At 44.5% G+C, this 25,265-nt stretch overlaps 1 protein-coding gene and 1 long non-coding RNA gene across 2 annotated transcripts in view; one reads left to right on the top strand and one right to left on the bottom strand.

Moving 5' to 3' along the window:
• Nucleotides 1-25,068, bottom strand: part of LOC143782024 (uncharacterized) — a 30,159-nt gene extending 5,091 nt beyond the window's left edge. The window contains exons 1-2 of the long non-coding RNA XR_013216861.1: nucleotides 24,929-25,068; nucleotides 23,176-23,335 (exon numbers count right to left, since the gene is read on the bottom strand). This is a non-coding gene — a long non-coding RNA (uncharacterized LOC143782024). The remainder of the gene's footprint in view (nucleotides 1-23,175; nucleotides 23,336-24,928) is intronic.
• Nucleotides 1-25,265, top strand: part of CTNNB1 (catenin beta 1) — a 51,323-nt gene that overhangs the window by 13,346 nt on the left and 12,712 nt on the right. Inside the window, exon 2 of the mRNA XM_077269087.1 lies at nucleotides 9,117-9,193. The gene's annotated coding sequence lies outside the window, so the exon portion shown is untranslated. The remainder of the gene's footprint in view (nucleotides 1-9,116; nucleotides 9,194-25,265) is intronic.

The following is a 25,265-nucleotide window of genomic DNA, read 5'->3' as shown; positions in this document are numbered from 1 at the left end:
GTGCCCATGGTGCGGAAAATTCCATGCAGAAACGCTGCGTTGTATTTTCCGCAGCATGTCAATTCTTTGTGCGGATTCCGCAGCGTTTTACACCTGTTCCTCAATAGGAATCCGCAGGTGAAATCCGCACAAAAAAACACTGGAAATCTGCTGTAAATCCGCAGGTAAAACGCAGTGCCTTTTACCTGCAGATTTTTCAAAAATCGTGCGGAAGAATCTCACACGAGTCCGCAACGTGGGCACATAGCCTTAGGGTTAGGGTTGGAATTAGAGTTAGGGTTGGAATTAGGGCTAGGGTTGGAAATAGGGTTAAGAATAGGCTTGTGGTTAGGGTTACGGATAGGGTTAGGGGTGTGTTGGGGTTACAGTTGTGGTTAGGGTTGGGATTAGGGTTGGGATTAGGGTTAGGATTAGGGTTGGAATTAGGGTTACGGGTGTGTTGGGGTTAGGGTTGTGGTTAGGGGTGTGTTGGGGTTAGGGTTGTGATTAGGGTTATGGCTACAGTTGGGATTAGGATTAGGGGTGTGTTGGGGTTAGTGTTGAAGTTAGAATTGAGGGGTTTCCACTGTTTAGGCACATCAGGGGTCTCCAAACGCAACATGGCGCCACCATTGATTCCAGCCAATCTTGCGTTCAAAAAGTCAAAAGGTGCTCCCTCCCTTCCGAGCCCAGACGTGCGCCCAAACAGTGGTTTACCCCCACATTTGGGGTACCAGCGTACTCAGGACAAACTGGGCAACAACTGTTGGGGTCCAATTTCTCCTGTTACCCTTGCAAAAATAAAAAATTACTTGCTAAAACATAATTTTTGAGGAAAGAACAATTATTTTTTATTTTCACGGCTCTGCGTTATTATCTTCTGTGAAGCACTTGGGGGTTGAAAGTGCTCACCACACATCTAGATAAGTTCCTTCGGGGGTCTAGTTTCCAAAATGGGGTCACTTGTGGGGTGTTTCTACTGTTTAGGCACATCAGGGGCTCTGCAAATGCAACGTGATGCCCGCAGACCATTCCATCAAAGTCTGCATTTCAAATGTCACTACTTCCCTTCCGAGCCCTGACGTGCGTCCAAACAGTGGTTTACCCCCACATATGGGGTACCAGCACACTCACAACAAACTGGGCAACAAATATTGGGGCCCAATTTCTCCTGTTACCCTTGTGAAAATAAAAAATTGCTTGCTAAAACATCTTTTTTGAGGAAAGAAAAATGATTTTTTATTTTCACGGCTCTGCGTTGTAAACTTCTGTGAAGCACTTGGGGGTTGAACGTGCTCATCACACATCTAGATAAGTTCCTTGGGGGGTCTAGTTTCCAAAATGGGGTCACTTGTGGGGTGTTTCTACTGTTTAGGCACATCAGGGGCTCTGCAAATGCAACGTGATGCCCGCAGACCATTCCATCAAAGTCTGCATTTCAAATGTCACTACTTCCCTTCCGAGCTCTGACGTGCGCCCAAACAGTGGTTTACCCCCACATATGGGGTACCAGCAAACTTACAACAAACTGGGCAACAAATATTGGGGCCCAATTTCTCCTGTTACCCTTGTGAAAATAAAAAATTGCTTGCTAAAACATCTTTTTTGAGGAAAGAAAAATGATTTTTTATTTTCACGGCTCTGCGTTGTAAACTTCTGTGAAGCACTTGGGGGTTGAACGTGCTCACCACACATCTAGATAAGTTACTTGGGGGTCTAGTTTCCAAAATGGGGTCACTTGTGGGGGGTTTCTACTGTTTAGGCATATCAGGGGCTCTGCAAACGTAACATGATGCCCGCAGACCATTCCATCAAAGTCTGCATTTCAAAACGTCACTACTTCCCTTCCGAACCCCGACGTGTGCCAAAACAGTGGTTTACCCCCACATATGGGGTATCAGCGTACTCAGGAGAAACTGGACAACAACTTTTGGGGTCCAATTTCTCCTGTTACCCTTGGGAAAATAAAAAATTGTGGGCTAAAAAATCATTTTTGAGAAAATAAAAATTATTATTTTATTTTCATGGCTCTGCGTTATAAACTTCTGTGAAGCACTTGGGGGTTCAAAGTGCTCACCACACATCTAGATTAGTTCCTTTGGAGGTCTAGTTTCCAAAATGGGGTCACTTGTGCGGGAGCTCCAATGTTTAGGCACACAGGGGCTCTCCAAACGCGACATGATGTCCGCTAATGATTGGAGCTAATTTTCCATTCAAAAAGCCAAATGGCGTGCCTTCCCTTCCGAGCCCTGCCGTGCGCCCAAACAGTGGTTTACCCCCACATATGGGGTATCATCGTACTCAGGACAAACTGGACAACAACATTTGGGGTCCAATTTCTCCTATTACCCTTGGGAAAATAAAACATTCTGGGCTAAAAATCATTTTTGAGGAAAGAAAAATTATTTTTTATTTTCACGGCTCTGCGTTATAAACTTCTGTGAAGCACCTGGGGGTTATAAGTGCTCACTATGCATCTAGATAAGTTCCTTGGGGGGTCTAGTTTCCAAAATGGGGTCACTTGTAGGGGAGCTCCAATGTTTAGGCACACAGGGGCTCTCCAAACGCGACATGGTGTCCGCTAACGATTGGAGCTAATTTTCCATTCAAAAAGTCAAATGGCGCTCCTCCCCTTCCGAGCCTTGCCGTGCACCCAAACAGTGGTTTACCCCCACATATGAGGTATCGGCGCACTCAGGAGAAATTGCCCAACAAATTTTAGGATCCATTTTATCCTGTTGCCCATGTGAAAATGAAAAAATTGAGGCTAAAAGAAATTTTGTGTGAAAAAAAAGTACTTTTTCATTTTTACGGATCAATTTGTGAAGCACCTGAGGGTTTAAAGTGCTCACTATGCTTCTAGATAAGTTCCTTGGGGGGTCTAGTTTCCAAAATGGGGTCACTTGTGGGGGAGCTCCAATGTTTAGGCACACAGGGGCTCTCCAAATGTGACATGGTGTCCGCTAGCGATGGAGATAATTTTTCATTCAAAAAGTCAAATGGCGCTCCTTCCCTTCCGAGCCTTACCATGTGCCCAAACAGTGGTTTAGCCCCACATGTGAGGTATCGGTGTACTCAGGAGAAATTGTCCAACAAATTTTAGGATCCATTTTATCCTGTTGCCCATGTGAAAATGAAAAAATTGAGGCTAAAATAATTTATTTGTGAAAAAAAAGTACTGTTTCATTTTTACGGATCAATTTGTGAAGCACCTGGGGGTTTACAGTGCTCACTATGCTTCTAGATAAGTTCCTTGGGGGGTCTAGTTTCCAAAATGGGGGCGCTCCAATGTTTAGGCACACGGGGGCTCTCCAAACGCGACATGGTGTCCGCTAAAGATTGGAGCCAATTTTTCATTGAAAAAGTCAAATGGCGCTCCTTCCCTTCCGAGCCCTGCCGTGCGCCCAAACAGTGGTTTACCCCCACATATGAGGTATCAGCGTACTCAGGACAAATTGAACAACAACGTTCGTGGTCCAGTTTCTCCTTTTACCCTTGGGAAAATAAAAACATTTTCGCTAAAAGATCATTTTTGTGACTAAAAAGTTAAATGTTCATTTTTTACTTCCATGTTGCTTCTGCTGCTGTGAAACACCTGAAGGGTTAATAAACTTCTTGAATGTGGTTTTGAGCACCTTGAGGGGTGCAGTTTTTAGAATGGTGTCACTTTTGGGTATTTTCAGCCATATAGAACCCTCAAACTGACTTCAAATGTGAGGTGGTCCCTAAAAAAAATGGTTTTGTAAATTTTGTTGTAAAAATGAGAACTCACTGGCCAAATTTTAACCCTTATAACTTCCTAGCAAAAAAAAAATTTGTTTCCAAAATTGTGCTGATGTAAAGTAGACATGTGGGAAATGTTATTTATTAACTATTTTGTGTCACATAACTCTCTGGTTTAACAGAATAAAAATTCAAAATGTGAAAATTGCGAAATTTTCAAAATTTTTGCCAAATTTCCGTTTTTTTCACAAATAAACTCAAACATTATCGACCTAAATTTACCACTAACATGAAGCCCAATATGTCACGAAAAAACAGTCTCAGAATCGCTAGGATCCGTTGAAGCGTTCCTGAGTTATTACCTCATAAAGGGACACTGGTCAGAATTGCAAAAAACGGCAAGGTCTTTAAGGCCAAAATAGGCTGGGTCATGAAGGGGTTAAATAATTTTAAATAAAATGTTTGTTTCTAGTACTTGGTTGAAAACCCTTTGTTGGCAATGACTGCCTGAAGTCTTGAACTCATGGACATCACCAGACGCTGTGTTTCCTCCTTTTTGATGCTCTGCCAGGCCTTCACTGCGGTGGTTTTCAGTTGCTGTTTGTTTGTGGACCTTTCTGTCTGAAGTTTAGTCTTTAACAAGTGAAATGCATGCTCAATTGGGTTGAGATCAGGTGACTGACTTGGCCATTCAAGAATATTCCACTTCTTTGCTTTAATAAACTCCTGGGTTGCTTTGGCTTTATGTTTTGGGTCATTGTCCACCTGTAGTATGAAATGACGACCAATCAGTTTGGCTGCATTTGGCTGGATCTGAGCACACAGTATGTCTCTGAATACCTCAGAATTCATTTGGCTGCTTCTGTCCTGTGTCACATCATCAATAAACACTAGTGACCCAGTGCCACTGGCAGCCATGCATGCCCAAGCCATCACTGCCTCTGCCGTGTTTTACAGATGATGTGGTATGCTTTGGATCATGAGCTGTACCACGCCTTCGCCATACTTTTCTCTTTCCATTATTCTGGTAGAGGTTGATCTTGGTTTCATCTGTCCAAATAATATTCTTCCAGAACTGTGCTGGCTTTTTTAGATGTTTTTTAGCAAAGTCCAGTCTAGCCTTTTTCTTCTTGATGCTTATGAGTGGCTTGCACCGTGCAGTGAACCCCGCTGTATTTACTTTCATGCAGTCTTCTCTTTATGTAATAGAAAAAATCCCAAAATCATATCGACTGTCTGGGTGGAAGCACATATAAATAATGTGCCCCCAGACAAATTATATCCGCTCCATAAAATGCATATAGAAGAAGGAGAACAAGGAGCATACAATAGAAATATATATAAACAAAATCTTTATTGGTACAAACATTAAAAATAGTTATCAGTAATACATCATTATATTTGTGTTCCAATCAATCACAGAAAGAGAACTGCCACCCCTATTCACCCCAATAGTACTAGGTAGTTACCCTGGGGAAAGAGAACAGATCCCCATATATAGTGTGGAATTGGCAAGCCCATAAAAAAAAGTACATCAAGCAATCCAGCCCCATATGCTAGTATAAGAAGAAAATCGTCGGTTGTCTATAGCACGACTTCAATATTTAAAGGTGGGCTTACCGAAAGGAGGGTGAGGAGGAGAGGCACAGCCGGAAAAGAAAGCCCCCGACGCGCGTTTCTCGGCACTGCCACGCCGCGTTCTCAAGGGGATATGGAGTGGAGTCATACAGGACCTTCTAATAACCCCCCGACCCCGGTCACATGTGCGGATCTAACCAATTACAGTGGCACAAGCGGCGCATGCGCACTGCGACGACCGGGTCCCTGCATGAAGACAGGGCGTCAGACCAAGTGCGCACGCGTCGGGAAAATGTCCCGGAGCGGGCGCACCAAGTGCAGAGATGCCCGCCCACATGCCGGAGCCAACCATACACAGTGCAATGCACATGACCACAGGGGGAGCATGCAGCTGAAAGTATAGTAACCGCAAACAAGGTGGAGTAACAGTACCATATAATCAATTAAATATATAATCCACAGTATTCTAATTTAAAAAGGAGCACTATAATATGGAGATAATACAATCCTAAAAAGATCACATAAATACATGGAAATCCATTCACACAATGCGGGAAATAAGCAGCATGTTCTTATCCATAATTGGTGTCCATGTTTTCAGATGGTAGGGATGATGGTCAGTTAAATCCATACGGAGCAGAGGGAATCAAGACAGGACCCATAGATTGGAAGTTTTACTGATAATAGGAGGAAAAGAAAATTAAAAACAAGATAAAAACAAAAAATCCGGAAGAGAATGATGGGGTACAACAAGGTGAAAAAAGACAAAACAAAGAACCAGAGAATTAATTAAAACAGGTCACACTACAGATAAGAGGCAAATCTCACAGATTCGTTAAGACCTCTAGGGGTCAGAGTATCTAGCAAAACGATCCATTTGGTTTCGATCTGTGCCATACGTTTTTTATTGTCACCACCTCTGATGCCCAGATGGAGTACATCGATCCCCCTAACTGAAAGCAATCTCCCATCACAGTTATGGTGTGACTTAAAGTGATGAGGGATCGTTTTTACATCAATCGTAGTGGAAACTGTCGCCGCGCCAATGTCCCCGCACATGCTCCCATACACGAACTCTAAGTCCATGAGTAGTAAGACCAACGTATACCTTCGGGCATGGACAGGTGGCATAGTATATCACGTTGGTAGTGCCACAGGTTATGCGTTGTCTAATTTGGAATTCTTTGGAGCCATCGCTCGAAGTAAAGTTCGAGCAGCGCAGGACATTGGCGCAGGCAAGACAGTGCCCACACGGAGTGGATCCTGGACGTGGGCCACCTGTCCCAAAAGTGTTTATTGGAGCGGGAATGTAGTGGCTCCTAACCAACATATCACTAAGGTTCTTGCACATTTTCGGGGTCATGAGGGGAAGACTGCCCAGGGTGGCAGCCAGAGAGGGTTCCGTTTGAAGGACAGGCCAATGTTTCTTTAGAATGGAGCGCATACTCTCCCATTCATGATTATAGGTGGAGATGAACCTGATAGGTCCACCGCCACCCACAGCACGATGTTGCGTAGTAGAATGCAATAAATCACTCCGAGGGGTTTTCCTGGCACGATCGTAGCCAGCTTTAACAGATCTACGGCTATAGCCGCGGGCCATAAACCTCTGTTTTAGATCATTTGCTTGTAGTTCAAATTTAGCCTCAGAGGAGCAAATTCGCCGCATCCTGAGGAACTGTCCGACCGGGACAGCCCTAACCGTGGCTGGATAGTGAGCAGAGGAAGCATGCAGTAAAGAATTAAGTCTTCTCTTTATGGTAGATTTGGATATTGATACGCCGACCTCCTGGAGAGTGTTGTTCACTTGGTTGGCTGTTGTGAAGGGGTTTCTCTTCACCTTGGAGATTATTCTGTGATCATCCACCACTGTTGTCTTCCGTGGGCGCCCAGGTCTTTTTGCATTGATGAGTTCACCAGTGCTTTCTTTCTTTCTCAGGATGTACCGAACTGTATATTTTGCCACTCCTAATATTGTAGCAATTTCTTGGACGGGTTTTTTCTGTCTTAAGGATGGCTTGTTTTACCTGCATGGAGAGCTCCTTTGACCGCATGTATACTTCACAGCAAAACCTTCCAAATACAAGCACCACACCTCAAATCAACTCCAGGCCTTTTATCTGCTTAAAGGGAACCTGTCACCCCCCTCAGGCGTTTGTAACTAAAAGAGCCACCTTGTGCAGCACAAATGCTGCATTCTGACAAGGTGGCTCTTTTAGTTATGATGCCTGCACACGCTGAAATAAACGTTTATAAAATGTGCCCCCTCATACCGTGAAACCGTCCGGGAGGCGGGACTTTCCTTCCTTATCAGACGCAGCACAGCCATCACTCCGGGCGCCGCCTCCTCTTGCAGCATTTTGGCCACCGGCGCCTGCGCATTAAGTTTTTCTTCGGGCATGCGCAGTTGCGCTGCCCTTCGTACTTACAGCGCAGGCGCCGGGGACGATAATGCTGCAAGAGGAGGCGATGCACACAGGCCCGGAGTGACGGCTGTGACAGGTTCCCTTTAATTGAGAATGACATAACGAAGGGATTGCCCACACACCTGTCCATGGAATAGCCTTGGAGTCAATTGTCCAATTACTTTTGGTCCCTTTAAAAACAGGGTGGCACATGTTAAGGAGCTGAAACTCCTAAACCCTTCATCCAATTTTAATGTGGATACCCTCAAATAAAAGCTGAAAGTCTGAACTTCAACTGCATGTGAATTGTTTTGTTTAAAATTCATTGTGGTAATGTCTATAACCAAAATTAGAAAAATGTTGTCTCTGTCCAAATATATATGGACTTAACTGTAGGTCTTCGCAGGGAAGGCAGGGACATCTGATTAGATACTTGCTCACATCACTTCCAGTAATGAGTGGGAGCTTTTTTTTTAGGACATACCAGACACAATTGATTCCTAGTTGAGAGCCTGAGGGGGAATGACATACAGATTCTCTCCTTGGTGTTCTGTTAATCTATGTGTCATACTCTGACCCCTGCTCCCCTGCACATAAATCAGTGAATCCCTTTTGTCTGTCCATAGTGTTGTTCCTTGTTGTAACTTGTTGGGTGAGAAACTCTCCATTTGGGCCCTCCCTAACAGTGCCAGCAAGAGGACTAATTCTGTGCTACAGCCCTGTATGTGTCATTCATAATATAATTGCACAGACTTTCTCATACATTAAATGTAATATTTTACTTACATATGCTGTATATACCACTGATTCAAAAAATTCTGATGTTTGTCTAGGATATAGCATTAAAAAGTCATTAGGCCATTTCACACATACTGTATTTTTGGCTAATTTTTCAATGCAGATTCCACATCAAAAATCCGTAGGACTCTAGCAGAGATCCATGAAACTCAGTCCGAGCACAGACCGCAATGCGTAGACTATCTGCTAGTCTCACAACCTGAATTTGACTACCTCATAGGCATATATGAAGTTATCAGGTTCGGGTTGAGAGATCCACAGACAGTGCATGGTCTGTGCTTGGACCGAGTGTCACGGACATCTGCATGAGCCCTTGCTGTACAATGACTATGAATAGGGTTTAGAAAACCTCATTTACATGCAGTGGAAAAAATCTGTGCAAATCTGAGTGTTTTCCAATCTAAAGCATGCTCTATTGCAGCACAGATTTATTATGGATGTCCCCCAACTTTCACCTAGTCTATAGCAATGCATGTGGATTTACTACAGATATATGGGGGGGTTCCATTGTGGACTTTCTCTACAGCATATGAACCAAGCCTTGAAAAGAGATTACTGCGAGACAAGTTTCTTTAAAGGAGGGCATGTGTTTGTATACTAAAGCATTGCTTTGTTTTTTCTTTTTCATCCCAGCCAAAGACTGATTAACTGCAGAGGTCTGTGTTGGGAGGCAAAGAGTGTTGCATTGGAAGTAATGGGTAATTGATAAGGTGCGTATGACATTCTTTAGTTTGTTTTTTGTTTTTTATGCATTCTGAATTAAAAAACAAAACACATTTTCTTGGCTAGATAACCCCTTTTAATGTTCTCTTTTCCTGCTGAGAAATGCCATAAGATTCAGTTACAACCACTTGCTCCTCTACAGAGAGACTATGGCAAGAACCCTGCTGTAGATCAACAAAAGCCAAAATATGTGATCTATTTTGCCTGATGTGTATCTTTCATCTGTTTCAGTGGCAATGACCAGCTATCTCAGGGGTCTCAAGGATATATGGTAGTCACCTATGTGGACCACTGAATCTGAAATGCAAAGCAGGGAAAATGAGATTTACTGTTCATGTGGGTTAGACAATTCACAGAGAGCTGCCATTAGTAAATTTGAACAAGGAAGGATTTTCCATTCCAATCGATTATATTCCCTGGAGATAAGTGTACCAGACACATACTTTATATAGCAGATGCTCATCCCAGCTCCATTGATGCACTTTTTCAGATACAGGGAGGATGGATATTTCTTTGGAGACATCAAGACTCTAAGGACTCCCATACAAATAAAGGCCCCGTCTCACACAGCGACGCTGCAGCGATACAGACAACGATGCTGATCGCTGCAGTGTCGCTGTGTGGTCGCTGTGTGGTCGCTGGGGAGCTGTCACACAGACAGCTCTCTCCAGCGACCAACGATCAGGGGAACGACTTCGGCATCGTTGAAACTGTCTTCAACGATGCCGAAGTCCCCCTGCAGCACCCGGGTAACCAGGGTAAATATCGGGTTACTAAGCGCGGCCCTGCGCTTAGTAACCCGATGTTTACCCTGGTTACCAGTGAAGACATCACTGGATCGGTGTCACACACACTGATTCAGCGATGTCAGCGGGACCTCAACGACCAAAAAAAGGTCCAGGCCATTCTGACACGACCAGCGATCTCGCAGCAGGGGCCTGATCGCTGGTACGTGTCACACATAGCGAGATCGCTACTGAGGTCGCTGTTGCGTCACAAAACTTGTGACTCAGCAGCGATCTCGCTAGCGATCTCGCTATGTGAGACGGGGCCTTAAGATAGCTGTTGGATGAAATAGCTTTTTCTTTTGTTTCCCCCATAAGCAGGGATGCACTGTGGAGCTTGCTGTCTTCTCTATGGGAGAGCTTCTGCTAAACTCCTCTGGTAGCAGATTATCTCGCCAACACAAGAATCAGCTGTTGAAATTCCAATGGCCAGATCTTTCTCTCCCTGACATCATCTGTCGGGGAAAGAATCTGGAGGCCCCTACACATTATACAGTCTTCCAATCCAGCTAAAATTGGTAGGTTCAGATAATTCTTGCTTAAAGGGAGCCTGTCACCCTGTTTTTGCGATATGAGATAAAAATATTGTTCAATAGGGCCTGAGCTCTGCTTTACAAGAGTGCCTTTATTATCCTCTGATTCCCCACATTTGCAGAGAAAATACCGTACTAATCTCGCCGTTTTCTGCTGTCAATCACCCCGGTCCGATGGGCTTAATCGCCGATTCTCCCCACCTCCGGCTTTCACTACGAACTTTCATCCCGGCGTTGACGTTGTATTTAGCGCCTGCGCATTAAAGTGTCATCTCGCGCCTGCGCAGTATGCTTTGCCCAACTGTGGGCAAAGCATACAACACATCATTGCGCATGCGCCAGTTTTTCACTGTAACCTCTATGCCCCGGAAGTCTCGGTATGCAAATTTGCATAACGAGACTTCCGTGGCACAGAGGTTACAGTAAAAAACCAGCGCATGCGCAATGATGTATTCTGCGCTAGCGGCAAATGCACTGCGCAAACGCAAAAAGTGAGCGCGATCTGTGCTATTCACAGATCGAGTTACGTCTGACACGCCGAGGAGCCGGGGGAAAGACAGGGATTAGGCACAGCCCATCGGACCGGACCGGGGTGATTGACAGCAGAAAACAACGAGATTACTACGGTATTTTCTCTGCAAAGGTGGGGAATCGGGATAATAAAGGCACTCTTGTAAAGCAGAGCTCAGGCCCTATTGAACGATATTTTTATCTCATATCGCAAAATCGGGGTGACAGGTCCCCTTTAACCCCTTCCTGACATCGGACGTACTATCCCGTCGAGGTGGGGTGGGCCCGTATGACCGCCGACGGGATAGTACGTCCAGCGCGATCTGCGGCGCTCACGGGGAGAGCGCGGCCGGGTGTCAGCTGCATATCGCAGCTGACATCCGGCACTATGTGCCAGGAGCGGTCACGGACCGCCCCCGGCACATTAACCCCCGGCACACCGCGATCAAACATGATCGCGATGTGCCGGCGGTGCAGGGAAGCATCGCGCAGGGAGGGGGCTCCCTGCGGGCTTCCCTGAGCCCCCCGCAGCAACGCGATGTGATCGCGTTGCTGCGAGGGTCTTACCTCCCTCCCTGCCTGCTCCAGACCCGGATCCAAGATGGCCGCGGATCCGGGTCCTGCAGGGAGGGAGGTGGCTTCACAGAAGCCTGCTCAGAGCAGGCACTGTGAAGCAGCCTGCACTTCTCGCAGATCGGTGATCTGTCAGAGTGCTATGCAAACTGACAGATCACCGATCTGTATTGTCCCCCCCTGGGGCAAAGTAAAAAAGTAAAAAAAAAATTTTTCCAAATGTGTAAAAAAAAAAAAAAATATTCCAAAATAATGAAAAAAAAAATATATATATTATTCCCATAAATACATTTCTTTATCTAAATAAAATAAAAAAAAACAATAAAAGTACACATATTTAGTATTGCCGCGTCCGTAACGACCCGACCTATAAAACTGGCCCACTAGTTAACCCCTTCAGTAAACACCGTAAGAAAAAAAAAACGAGGCAAAAAACAACGCTTTATTATCATACTGCCGAACAAAAAGTGGAATAACACGCGATCAAAAAGACTGATATAAATAACCATGGTACCGCTGAAAACGTCATCTTGTCCCGCAAAAAACGAGCCGCCATACAGCATCATCAGCAAAAAAATAAAAAAGTTATAGTCCTGAGAATAAAGCAATACCAAAATAATTATTTTTTCTATAAAATAGTTTTTATCGTATAAAAGCGCCAAAACATAAAAAAAATGATATAAATGAGATATCGCTGTAATCGTACTGACCCGATGAATAAAACTGCTTTATCAATTTTACCAAACGCGGAACGGTATAAACGCCTCCCCAAAAAGAAATTCATGAATAGCTGGTTTTTGATCACTCTGCCTCACAAAAATCGGAATAAAAAGCGATCAAAAAATGTCACGTGTCCGAAAATGTTACCAATAAAAACGTCAACGCATCCCGCAAAAAACAAGATCTCACATGACTCTGTGGACTCAAATATGGAAAAATTACAGCTCTCAAAATGTGGTAACGCAAAAAATATTTTTTGCAATGAAAAGCGTCTTTCAGTGTGTGACGGCTGCCAATCATAAAAATCCGCTAAAAAACCCGCTATAAAAGTAAATCAAACCCCCCTTCATCACCCCCTTAGTTAGGGAAAAATAAAAAAATTAAAAAATGTATTTATTTCCATTTTCCCATTAGGGTTAGGGTTAGGGCTAGAGTTAGGACTAGAGTTAGGGCTAGGGTTATTGCTAGGGTTAGGGCTAGGGTTGGGGCTAGGGTTGGGGCTACAGTTAGGGTTGGGGCTAAAGATAGGGTTAGGGTTTGGATTACATTTACGGTTGGGAATAGGGTTGGGTGTGTCTGGGTTAGAGGAGTGGTTAGGGTTACTGTTGGGATTAGGGTAAGGGGTGTGTTTGGATTAGGGTTTCAGTTATAATTGGGGGGTTTCCACTGTTCGGGCACATCAGGGGCTTTCCAAACGGGATATGGCATCCGATCTGAATTCCAGCCAATTCTGCGTTGAAAAAGGAAAACAGTGCTCCTTCCCTTCCGAGCTCTCCCGTGTGCCCAAACAGGGGTTTACCCCAACATATGGGGTATCAGCGTACTCAGGACAAATTGGACATCATCTTTTGGGGTCCAATTTCTCCTGCTACCCTTGTGAAAATACAAAACTGGGGGCCAAAAAATAAGTTTTGTGGGAAAAAAAAGATTTTTTATTTTCACGGCTCTGCGTTGTAAACTGTAGTGAAACACTTGGGGGTTCAAAGTTCTCACAACACATCTAGATAAGTTCCTTGGGGGGTCTAGTTTCCAATATGGGGTCACTTGTGGGGGGTTTGTACTGTTTGGGTACATCAGGGGCTCTGCAAATGCAACGTGACGCCTGCAGACCAATCCATTTAAGTCTGCATTCCAAATGGCGCTCCTTCCCTTCCGAGCTCTGTCATGCGCCCAAACAGTGGTTCCCCCCCACATATCGGGTATCAGCATACTCAGGACAAATTGGACAACAAATTTTGGGGTCCAATTTATCCTGTTACCCTTGTGAAAATACAAAACTGGGGGCTAAAAAATCATTTTTGTGAAAAAAAAAAAGGAATTTATTTTCACGGCTCTGCGTTATAAACTGTAGTGAAACACTTGGGGGTTCAAAGTTCTCACAACACATCTAGATAAGTTCCTTGGGGGGTCTAGTTTCCAATATGTGGTCACTTGTGGGGGATTTGTACTGTTTGGGTACATCAGGGGCTCTGCAAATGCAACGTGACGCCTGCAGACCAATCCATTTAAGTCTGCATTCCAAATGGCGCTCCTTCCCTTCCGAGCTCTGTCATGCGCCCAAACAGTGGTTCCCCCCCACATATGGGGTATCAGCATACTCAGGACAAATTGGACAACAACTTTTGAGATCCAATTTATCCTGATACCCTTGTGAAAATACAAAACTGGGGGCTAAAAAATCATTTTTGTGAAAAAAAAAAAGAATTTTTATTTTCACGGCTCTGCGTTATAAACTGTAGTGAAACACTTGGGGGTTCAAAGCTCTCAAAACACATCTAGATAAGTTCCTTAGGGGGTCTACTTTCCAAAATGGTGTCACTTGTGGGGGTTTTTAATGTTTAGGCACATCAGAGGCTCTGCAAACGCAACATGGCATCCCATCTTAATTCCAGTCAATTTTGCATTGAAAAGTAAAATAGCGCTCCTTCCCTTCCGAGCTCTGCTATGCGCCCAAACAGTGGTTTACCCCCACATATGGGGTATCGTCGTACTCAGGACAAATTGCACAACAACTTTTGTGCTCTAATTTCTTCTCTTACCCTTGGGGAAATAAAAAAATGGGGGCGAAAAGATCATTTTTGTGAAAAAAATATGATTTTTTATTTTTACGGCTCTGCATTATAAACTTCTGTGAAGCACTTGTTGGGTCAAAGTGCTCACCACACATCTAGATAAGTTCCTTAGGGGGTCTACTTTCCAAAATGGTGTCACTTGTGGGGGGTTTCAATGTTTAGGCACATCAGGAGCTCTCCAAACGCAACATGACGTCCCATCTCAATTCCAGTCAATTTTGCATTGAAAAGTCAAATGGCGCTCCTTCCCTTCCGAGCTCTGCCCTGCGCCCAAACAATGGTTTACACCCACATTTGGGGTATCAGTGTACTCAGGACAAATTGCACAACAATTTTTGGGGTCCAATTTCTTCTCTTACCCTTGGGAAAATAAAAAATTGGGGGCGAAAAGATCATTTTTGTGAAAAAATGATTTTTTATTTTTACCGCTCTGCATTATAAACTTCTGTGAAGCACTTGTTGGGTCAAAGTGCTCACCACACATCTAGATAAGTTCCTTAGGGGGTCTACTTTCCAAAATGGTGTCACTTGTGGGGGGTTTCAATGTTTAGGCACATCAGGGGCTCTCCAAATGCAACATGGCGTCCCATCTCAATTCCAGTCAATTTTGCATTGAAAAGTCAAATGGCGCTCCTTTCCTTCCGAGCTCTGCCATGCGCCCAAACAGTGGATTACCCCCACATATGGGGTATCAGCGTACTCAGGACAAATTGTACAACAAATTTTGGGGTCTATTTTCTCCTGTTACCCTTGGTAAAATAAAACAAATTGGATCTGAAATAAATTTTGTGTGAAAAAAAGTTAAATGTTCATTTTTATTTAAACATTCCAAAAATTCCTGTGAAACACCTGAAGGGTTAATAAACTTTTTGAAAGTGGTTTTGAGTACCTTGAGGGGTGAAGTTTTTAGAATGGTGTCACACTTGGGTATTTTCTATCATATAGACCCCTCAAAATGACTTCAAATGAGATGTGGTCCCTAAAAAAAAATGGTGTTGTAAAAATGAGAAATTGCTGGTCAACTTTTAACCCTTATAACTCCGTCACAAAAAAAAATTTTGGTTACAAAATTGTGCTGATGTAAAGTAGACATGTGGGAAATGTTACTTATTAAGTATTTTGCGTGACATATGTCTGTGATTTAAGGGCATAAAAATTAAAAGTTGGAAAATTGCGAAATTTTCAAAATTTTCGCCAAATATTCGTTTTTTTCACAAATAAACGCAACTTATATCGAAGAAATTTTACCACTATCATGAAGTATAATATGTCACGAGAAAACAGTGTCAGAATCGCCAAGATCCGTTGAAGCGTTCCAGAGTTATAACCTCATAAAGGGACAGTGGTCAGAATTGTAAAAATTGGCCCGGTCATTAACGTGCAAACCACCCTTGGGGGTGAAGGGGTTAATATGAAAGGGGTACTTAGGCCAGCTTCGCTTCTGACATTCATGGTCCAAGTATGGATCGTGGTTGACTGGCAGGCTACAGATCTCCTCCCCCAAACTCAACAGGCATATATGAGGCTGTTGAATTTGGGTCAGAAGGCCAGTTCTCACATTGCCGTCCGTCTTGGACGGTGAATGACGGAAATCTAAAGCCAGTTGTAGGCTGAATGATTATTCTACTATTTGATGTGCATGTACCTGCTGCCTGTACTATACATCACATACGTCACTTCCCCTGACGAAGCTGCTGCGGCAGCGATACGCGTGGGCCTGCTTCCACCACACTCCTCCATTTCTGGGCTATTCTGCCCATCTACCTGTCTCCCCGGTTCATTCATAGGGAGTCTATTTACTTGCTACTTTTGGACTTCTGCCTCATATTTTTCTGCAGCACATTTCAGGATCCATCTTATCCATGCACAGGTTGTATCCACAGGGTTGATGTATTTCATTGTCACCTTTACTTCAGGGGACTATATATATGGGTCACCCTCTTGGGCTATTTGCTCTTCATACCTGGGATAGTGGGTATATACATAGTGCTGTTGTTGTCATATATATGGATTGCCATTCATTTTCAATGCATATGCAGGACAATATTTATAGGTGTTATGAGGAGTTTCTATCGTTTGGAGTGTGGTTTTTACGTACTAATTCATGTACCATGTTTTAAATGTTTTTATGTGTATATCTTTTGAGGTGCAATAAAGGTGTTATATATATTTTCTATATTGACTGTGGTTGTGCATACTATACTAGTCTACCTTTTTCTCTTTGGTTTCATATGTTCATACATAGACTAGGTATTGCACCCCTTGATGATCATTATCTTCCCAGGATACTATAGTGTGCCCCTGTTTCTATATAACTTCTCCAAGTGTAATAACCTATCTTGGTATTGCAGACCCCCCAGTCCTCTAATAACCTTGGTCGCTCTTCTCTGCACCCGCTCTAGTTCAGCTATGTGTTTCTTATATACCGGAGACCAGAACTGTGCACAGTATTCTAAGTGTGGTCGAACTAGTGACTTGTATAGAGGTAAAATTATGTTCTCCTCATGAGCATCTATGCCTCTTTTAATGCATCCCATTATTTTATTTGCCTTTGTAGCAGCTGCCTGACACTGGCCACTGAATATGAGTTTGTCATCCACCCATACACCCAGGTCTTTTTCATTGACGGTTTTGCCCAGAGTTTTAGAATTAAGCACATAGTTATACATCTTATTGCTTCTACCCAAGTGCATGACCTTACACTTATCCCCATTAAAGCTCATTTGCCATTTGTCAGCTCTAGCTTCTAGTTTACATAAATCATCCTGTAATATAAAATTGTCCTCCCCTGTATTGATTACCCTGCAGAGTTTAGTGTTATCTGCAAATATTGAAATTCTACTCTGAATGCCCCCTACAAGGTCATTAATAAATATGTTAAAAAGAAGAGGGCCCAATACTGACCCCTGTGGTACCCCACTGCTAACCGCGACCCAGTCCGAGTGTGCTCCATTAATAACCACCCTTTGTTTCCTATCCCTGAGCCAGCTCTCAATCCACTTACACATATTTTCCCATATCCCCATTATTCTCATTTTATGTAACAACCTTTTGTGTGGCACCGTATCAAAAGCTTTTGAAAAGTCCATATACACTACATCCACTGGGCTTCCTTGGTCCAGTCCGGAACTTACCTCTTCATAGAAGCTGATCAAATTAGTCTGACATGAACGGTCCCTAGTAAACCCGTGCTGATACTAGGTCATGAGGTTATTCCTCTTCAGATACTCCAGTATAACATCCCTTAGAATGCCCTCCAGGATTTTACCCACAGTAGAGGTTAAGCTTACTGGCCTATAATTTCCGAGTTCAGTTTTTGTCCCCTTTTTGAATATTGGCACCACATTTGCTATACGCCAGTCCTGTGGTACAGACCCTGTTATTATGGATTCTTTAAAGATTAAAAATAATGGTCTATCAATGACTGTACTTAGTTCCTGCAGTACTTGGGGGTGTATCTCATCTGGGCCCGGAGAGTTGTCAATTTTAGTGATTTTTAGACGCCGCCGTACTTCCTGCTGGGTTAAGCAGGTGACACTTAATGGGGAATTTTTGTTATCATTGATCATATTGTCTGCCATGGGATTTTCTTTTGTAAATACTGATGAAAAAAAGTCATTTAGCATATTGGCTTTTTCCTCATCCTCATCCACCATTTCACCCAGACTATTTTTAAGGGGGCCAACACTATCATTTTTTAATTTCTTACTATTTATGTAGTTAAAGAATATTTTGGGATTATTTTTACTTTCTCTGGCAATGAGTCTCTCTATCTCCAATCTTTGCTGCCTTGATTTGCTTTTTACAGAATTTATTTATTTTTTTGTATTTATTTAATGCCTCCTCATTACCTACTTCCTTTAATTCTCTAAATGCTTTCTTTTTGTCACTGATTGCACCCCTTACAGCTCTATTTAGCCATATTGGTTTCCTCCTATTTCTAGTACCGTATATACTCGAGTATAAGCCGAGATTTTCAGCCCAAATTTTTGGGCTGAAAGTGCCCCTCTCGGCTTATACTCGAGTCACGGTCGGCGGCAGGGTCAGCGGGTGAGGGGGAGAGGGTGCTGAGGCATACTTACCTGCTTCCGGGGCTCCTGGCGCTCCCCCTGCCTGTTCCATGGTCTCCGGGTGCCGCAGCTCTTCCCCTGTTCAGCGGTCACGTGGGACCGCTCATTAGAGAAATGAATATGGACTCCACTCCCATAGGGGCGGAGCCGCCTATTCATTTCTCTAATCAGCGGTGCCGGTGACCGCTGATAGAGGAAGAGGCTGTGGCACCGAAGACCAGCTGTCTGGGGGAAGGAGCGGGACGCCGGGAGCAGGTAAGTATGTCATATTCACCTGTCCGCGTTCCACACGCCGGGCGCCGCTCTGTCTTCCCGGCGTCTCTCTCTCCGCACTGACTGTGCAGGTCAGAGGGCGCGATGACGCATATAGTGTGCGCGCCGCCCTCTGCCTGATCAGTCAGTGCGGAGAGACGCCGGGACGGGACGCTGAGGAGCTGCAAGCAAGAGAGGTGAGTATGTGTTTTATTATTTTTATTGCAGCAGCAGCAGCACAGCTTTCTATGGCACAGCTATGGGGCAATAATGAACGGTGCAGAGCACTATATGGCACAGCTATGGGGCAATAAGGAATGGTGCAGAGCACTATATGGCACAGCTATGGGGCAATAATGAACAGTGCAGCGCACTATATGGCACAGCTTTCTATTGTACATCTATGGGGCAATAATGAATGGTGCAGAGCACTATATGGCACAGCTATGGGGCAATTATGAATGGTGCAGAGCACTATATGGCACAGCTATGGGGCAATAATGAACGGTGCAGAGCACTATATGGCACAGCTTTCTATGGTACAGCTATGGGGCAATAATGAATGGTGCAGAGCACTATATGGCACAGCTATGGGGCCATAATGAACGGTATGGTGCATCTATTTTTATTTTTGAAATTCACCGGTAGCTGCTGCATTTTCCACCCTAGGCTTATACTTGAGTCAATAAGTTTTCCCAGTTTTTTGTGGCAAAATTAGGGGGGTCGGCTTATACTCGGGTCGGCTTATACTCGAGTATATACGGTATGTATATTCCCATACAGTATATACTGTGCACAGGTCCTATCCAGGATGCTAATAAACGTCTCCCATTTTCTTTGTGTATTTTTATGTCTCAGGATATCGTCCCAGTTAATTGCACCAAGATCCTCTCTCATCCGTTGGTAATTTGCCCTCCTGAAGTTTAGTGTCCTTGTCACCCCTCTACTACACATCTTATTAAAGGATACACGAAAACTTATTATTTTGTGATCACTATTCCCCAAGTGACCCCCAACTCTTATATTTGATATGCGGTCTGGCCTGTTGGTTAATATTAGGTCTAGCAGTGCCCCCCTTCTTGTTGGGTCATGAACCAGAAATGCTTTCCTTTTTAATTCCTTTATGGATAAACTGTTGTTTTGGCCAAAAGAAACATACAAAAACTGAGCTGTCATCATTGCAAACATTATCAGGGAGGCAGTTTTCATAAAGGAGATGCCTTTATTATTCATCCTGTCTTCCTAATACATATTTGTAGTAGTGAGAAGATGGCTAGCCCTCCCTATGTCAGGCGGAGTGTTAGTACATTTGCTGTAGTCAGTATACTAGTAGACATCTAGACACTTATATTACCTTGTTACCTTACATTTATACTCTTAGTTTCGGCAGCTCTCATCAATGCACACAATTACACAGTCTGTACATGTCTGAATACGCACAGAAAGATGTGTGTGTTGCTTTAAACTAATCCTGGAATCAGCTACTGTAGAGAAAAAGAAGTTGGCAGTTCTGGCAAGGATCACTGCCCTGTCTTCCATTAATATGTGGAACAGAGAGCGAAATGAGTCTCTTCTTCTTCCTGTGTACAATAATATAGCAGGAAGTAGCTGCAGCCAGATGTCCTCAGTGAAACACTGCTGGCATACAAGACAGAGATTTCTGGCATGTTGAGAACATATGTAGGAGCAAACTGTGTCCTCAAAATTCATTTCTGTCCTTTCATAAAACTCAGAATGGCTGTTACATACCATCCTTTTACTACTAAGTGAGATGTAAAAACCAATGAGAAAAAGCTTCAGCCTATAGCAAACAAACATTTAGCCAGTAGCTTCCTAATATCACTACAAACGGCCATAGACCCTCCCTAGCATACATCATTCCAAAACATGAATGACCCTTGTAAAATGTAGAAATGTTATTATTTTCAGTATATTGTCACACGGGATGGATTTGGATTTGTTCATTCTTCATGGATTTCTACAAGCCCCATTTGAAAATTTCAAAAACAAATCTGTTGTTTGATTACAAACTTAAATGAATATTCTCCCACTCTAATATTGATGACCTATCCTTAAGACCCATACACATTAGATGGCTGTCATCTGAGCAATACTTTGGACGATCGTTTAGCCACCAACAATCTCAGCCCACTCTCCCATTTACAGGAGCAGTCACTAAGCCGAACACTCCTGTGTCCTCTATGAGAAAGCTGGCGACTTATCTCCAGAAGAACAAGGTAATCAGAAGTCTGAAACCGGATATACTTATCAACACCTCCGATCACAATCAGTTGGCCTTCACCCCCATACACCTAAAGGCCCCGTCTCACATAGCGAGATCGCTAGCGAGATCGCTGCTGAGTCACAAGTTTTGTGACGCAACAGCGACCTCCATAGCGATCTCGCTATGTGTGACACGTACCAGCGATCAGGCCCCTGCTGCGAGATCGCTGGTCGTGTCGGAATGGCCTGGACCTTTTTTTGGTCGTTGAGGCCCCGCTGACATCGCTGAATCGGTGTGTGTGACACCGATCCAGCGATGTCTTCACTGGTAACCAGGGTAAACATCGGATTACTAAGCGCAGGGCCGCGCTTAGTAACCCGATGTTTACCCTGGTTACCAAAAAAAACAAACAGTACATACTCGCCTTTCGGTGTCCAGGTCCCTTGCCGTCTGCTTCCTGCTCTCACTGACTGCCGGCCGTACAGTGAGAAGTGAGAGCGCAGCAGTGACGTCACCGCTGCGCTCTGCTCTCACTGTACGGCCGGATCTCAGTCAGAGCAGGAAGCAGACGGCAAGGGACCTGGACACCGAAAGGCGAGTATGTACTGTTTGTTTTTTTTGGTAACCAGGGTAAACATCGGGTTACTAAGCGCGGCCCTGCGCTTAGTAACCCGATGTTTACCCTGGTTACCCGGGTGCTGCAGGGGGACTTCGGCATCGTTGAAGACAGTTTCAACGATGCCGAAGTCGTTCCCCTGATCGTTGGTCGCTGGAGAGCGGTCTGTGTGACAGCTCCCCAGCGACCACACAACGACTTACCAACGATCACGGCCAGGTCATATCGCTGGTCGTGATCGTTGGTAAATCGCTATGTGAGACGGGGCCTTTAGAATGTCAGCCAATCCAATCAATATTGGTGAGTGCAGCCTAAATTAGTCTAATGTGTATAGGCCCCGTCTCACATAGCGATTTACCAACGATCACGACCAGCAATACGACCTGGCCATGATCGTTGGTAAGTCGTTGTGTGGTCGCTGGGGAGCTGTCACACAGACCGCTCTCCAGCGACCAACGATCAGGGGAACGACTTCGGCATCGTTGAAACTGTCTTCAACGATGCCGAAGTCCCCCTGCAGCACCCGGGTAACCAGGGTAAACATCGGGTTACTAAGCGCAGGGCCGCGCTTAGTAACCCGATGTTTACCCTGGTTACCAAAAAAAACAAACAGTACATACTCGCCTTTCGGTGTCCAGGTCCCTTGCCGTCTGCTTCCTGCTCTGACTGAGATCCGGCCGTACAGTGAGAGCAGAGCGCAGCGGTGACGTCACTGCTGCGCTCTCACTTCTCACTGTACGGCCGGCAGTCAGTGAGAGCAGGAAGCAGACGGCAAGGGACCTGGACACCGAAAGGCGAGTATGTACTGTTTGTTTTTTTTGGTAACCAGGGTAAACATCGGGTTACTAAGCGCGGCCCTGCGCTTAGTAATCCGATGTTTACCCTGGTTACCAGTGAAGACATCGCTGGATCGGTGTCACACACACCGATTCAGCGATGTCAGCGGGGCCTCAACGACCAAAAAAAGGTCCAGGCCATTCCGACACGACCAGCGATCTCGCAGCAGGGGCCTGATCGCTGGTACGTGTCACACATAGCGAGATCGCTATGGAGGTCGCTGTTGCGTCACAAAACTTGTGACTCAGCAGCGATCTCGCTAGCGATCTCGCTATGTGAGACGGGGCCTTATGGAAGGGTTTTAGGACATGTCCTCAATGTCAGATCAGTGGAGGTGCGGCACAGCCACTGATCAGCTGTTCAGAACTATGGGCTGTATACTGATTTGCACGAGAATCTGCCTCCAGAGATTATTTCTCATTAAAGAGGGCATTACTGAGACATGTAACTAACAAAACAGAGCTGCACTTTCTCATAACAAACACGTTAACAACTACAGCTCTGCTGTATCTCAATAATATTGCAGCCCTGTCTGCCTGTGAGATGGAAGCTGAGAGGAACCTGCAGATGTGTCAGGCACAATCACACACAGCTCTGCAGAGAGCGGCCATTACATATCACATTGATCACATTGATAGCTCCTCCTTCATGTAAAATAAGCTCTGGAAGCAGATTCTCGTATCGATCAGTGTCTGGCCCAGTGTTCGTAATGGCTCATTTACATATTAAAAAATCAGATTGCAGATATTAAGGTAGCATCAGCTTCCTATGACCTACCTGCCCATATAGATGGCATAGGAGGGTTGAGCCTTCTGAGATTCCCTTTCATGTAATTATTCTATAGGCAATGAGTTGAACATCTTGGGCTGCACTGATACCTTGTAGAGAACCGATAGACTGGATACATGATCGCAATAACTGAACTGTCTTTCGGTACCTGGTGCACAAAAATTGAGGTGATTGATAGGAACGGAACTTAACTAAATTCCAACTCTTTACTTTGCACAATCTTTCATATTAATTTCTCATGAAAATGCTAGATGTTGAAGAACTGAAAGTTCTTTGATCACTTATGGTTAAGTGGGGTTTTTACCTTATTTGATTTGTGTTGGGTATTTTCTCCTTTAAATACAATTGTATGGTATAATAGTTGTTTTGGTAAAGTTTCCAGGCAGTAGGCATCCATATCCTACACAAAACTAGACGGCGAGGACAATGTGTATGTTACACTGCCCTCTGTAACCTCATGACTTTGGTGACTGTCCCCAATGGGGATACAAAAATTGGACAGGTTCCTACTCTATTTCTCTTAGCACCTCTAATTCCACTCATCCTATCAGCCCATTCTAGAAATAGCACCCCAGTTGAACATGAGCAGCAGTCCATCATTTTTATTACTGGACTGGGTAGAAGAGTATGGTACAAGAAGTGACTGCACATGTCTAGATACGTGCTCATCCTGCAACATTAGGAGCCCGACACATGGATGGACTTGTACTAAACATCAGCTATCCTTCCATATGTACAGTGCATACCAGCTAATCATTGTAGGGACCTTGCTGCTCCGGCCAGCCGGGAATGTCGCTGCTGGAAATCTATTTATGGCATTGTGGTCTAACAAATGTGTGGAAAAGAAAACAGATTGTGAAACTGTACACCCCCAATGTGAGATGTGAATGACCTGCAGGAGCATGACTAGCCCATAATCCAATATATGGATTGTCTTCTGTTAGTTTAATAATTGGGAACCCCACAATCACTGGAATAAGGGGGACATGCAGCCCATTGTTCAATGTGTGTCTCCATAAAGTAATGTGTGGATTCAGCTGGTCTCAGGAGATAGGAAACCTCTAAGGTAAAACTTGAAGGTTCCATTATTCTGGGCACCAGCTATCTAGACACATCGCCATGCACCAATATGTGAGGATCCATACCCAGCTGATGTAGGAGAGTCCCAGCTAAACTATAGGACAACGGTAGCCAATGCAGGACAGAGCCAGCTAATGTAGGACGGTCCCAGCTAATATAGGACAGATCCTGCTAATGTTGGACAGTCCCGGCTGATGTAGGTCAGTCCCGGCTAAAATATAGGACAACGGTAGCCAATGCAGGACAGAGCCAGCCAATGTAGGACAGTCCCAGCTGATGTAGGACAGTCCTGGCTAAAATATAGGACAGCGCTAGCCAATGTAGGACAGTCCCAGCTGATGTAGGACAGTCCTGGCTAAAATATAGGACAGCGCTAGCCAATGTAGGACAGTCCCAGCTGATGTAGGACAGTCCTGGCTAATATAGGACAGATCCTGCTAATGTTGGACAGTCCCGGCTAAAATATAGGACAGCGCTAGCCAATGTAGGACAGTCCCAGCTGATGTAGGACAGTCCTAGCAGACGTCTTTGGAGAGGTTACTATTTGCATCCTTGGATTTCATTTGAGCTTTGTTATGACTGAGTTTTGGCCTCTATAAGTGAATTTGGAGGCAGAAATTCATGGAAATTCCCAGAGCTGCCAACGTTCCCTTATATTTACATCATAGAGGAATTCAAGTGATGTTCAGTCATTGTGGTGTAAGGCGACAACTTTACTGTGAGCAGCCCTGCAGCATCCTGAGAAAAGTTGGTCCTGAGCAGTGACCGGCTCCCGCCCCCTCCCGCTTTGTCTCTGCCTTCCTCCAGCTCCACATTCCAACCACTGGGAAAAGGTGCGTGCGCCGCATCACCAGTCTAGGATCACTCCGCCATCCAGCTCCAGCCACACAATGAGCAGCAGCGGAAAAGCGTCCCCCGCCCTCCACCTGGAGCTGTTAGGAATGTGCTGCGCTACTGCGTATGTCACCGCCGCTACCCGGTTCTATTGTGTGTTCAGA

This window comes from Ranitomeya variabilis, chromosome 6, assembly GCF_051348905.1.
Source record: "Ranitomeya variabilis isolate aRanVar5 chromosome 6, aRanVar5.hap1, whole genome shotgun sequence".
Lineage (NCBI taxonomy): Eukaryota > Metazoa > Chordata > Amphibia > Anura > Dendrobatidae > Ranitomeya > Ranitomeya variabilis.
The sequence above is the reverse complement of the archived record's forward strand: the minus strand, read 5'-3'. Positions and strand labels throughout refer to the sequence as shown.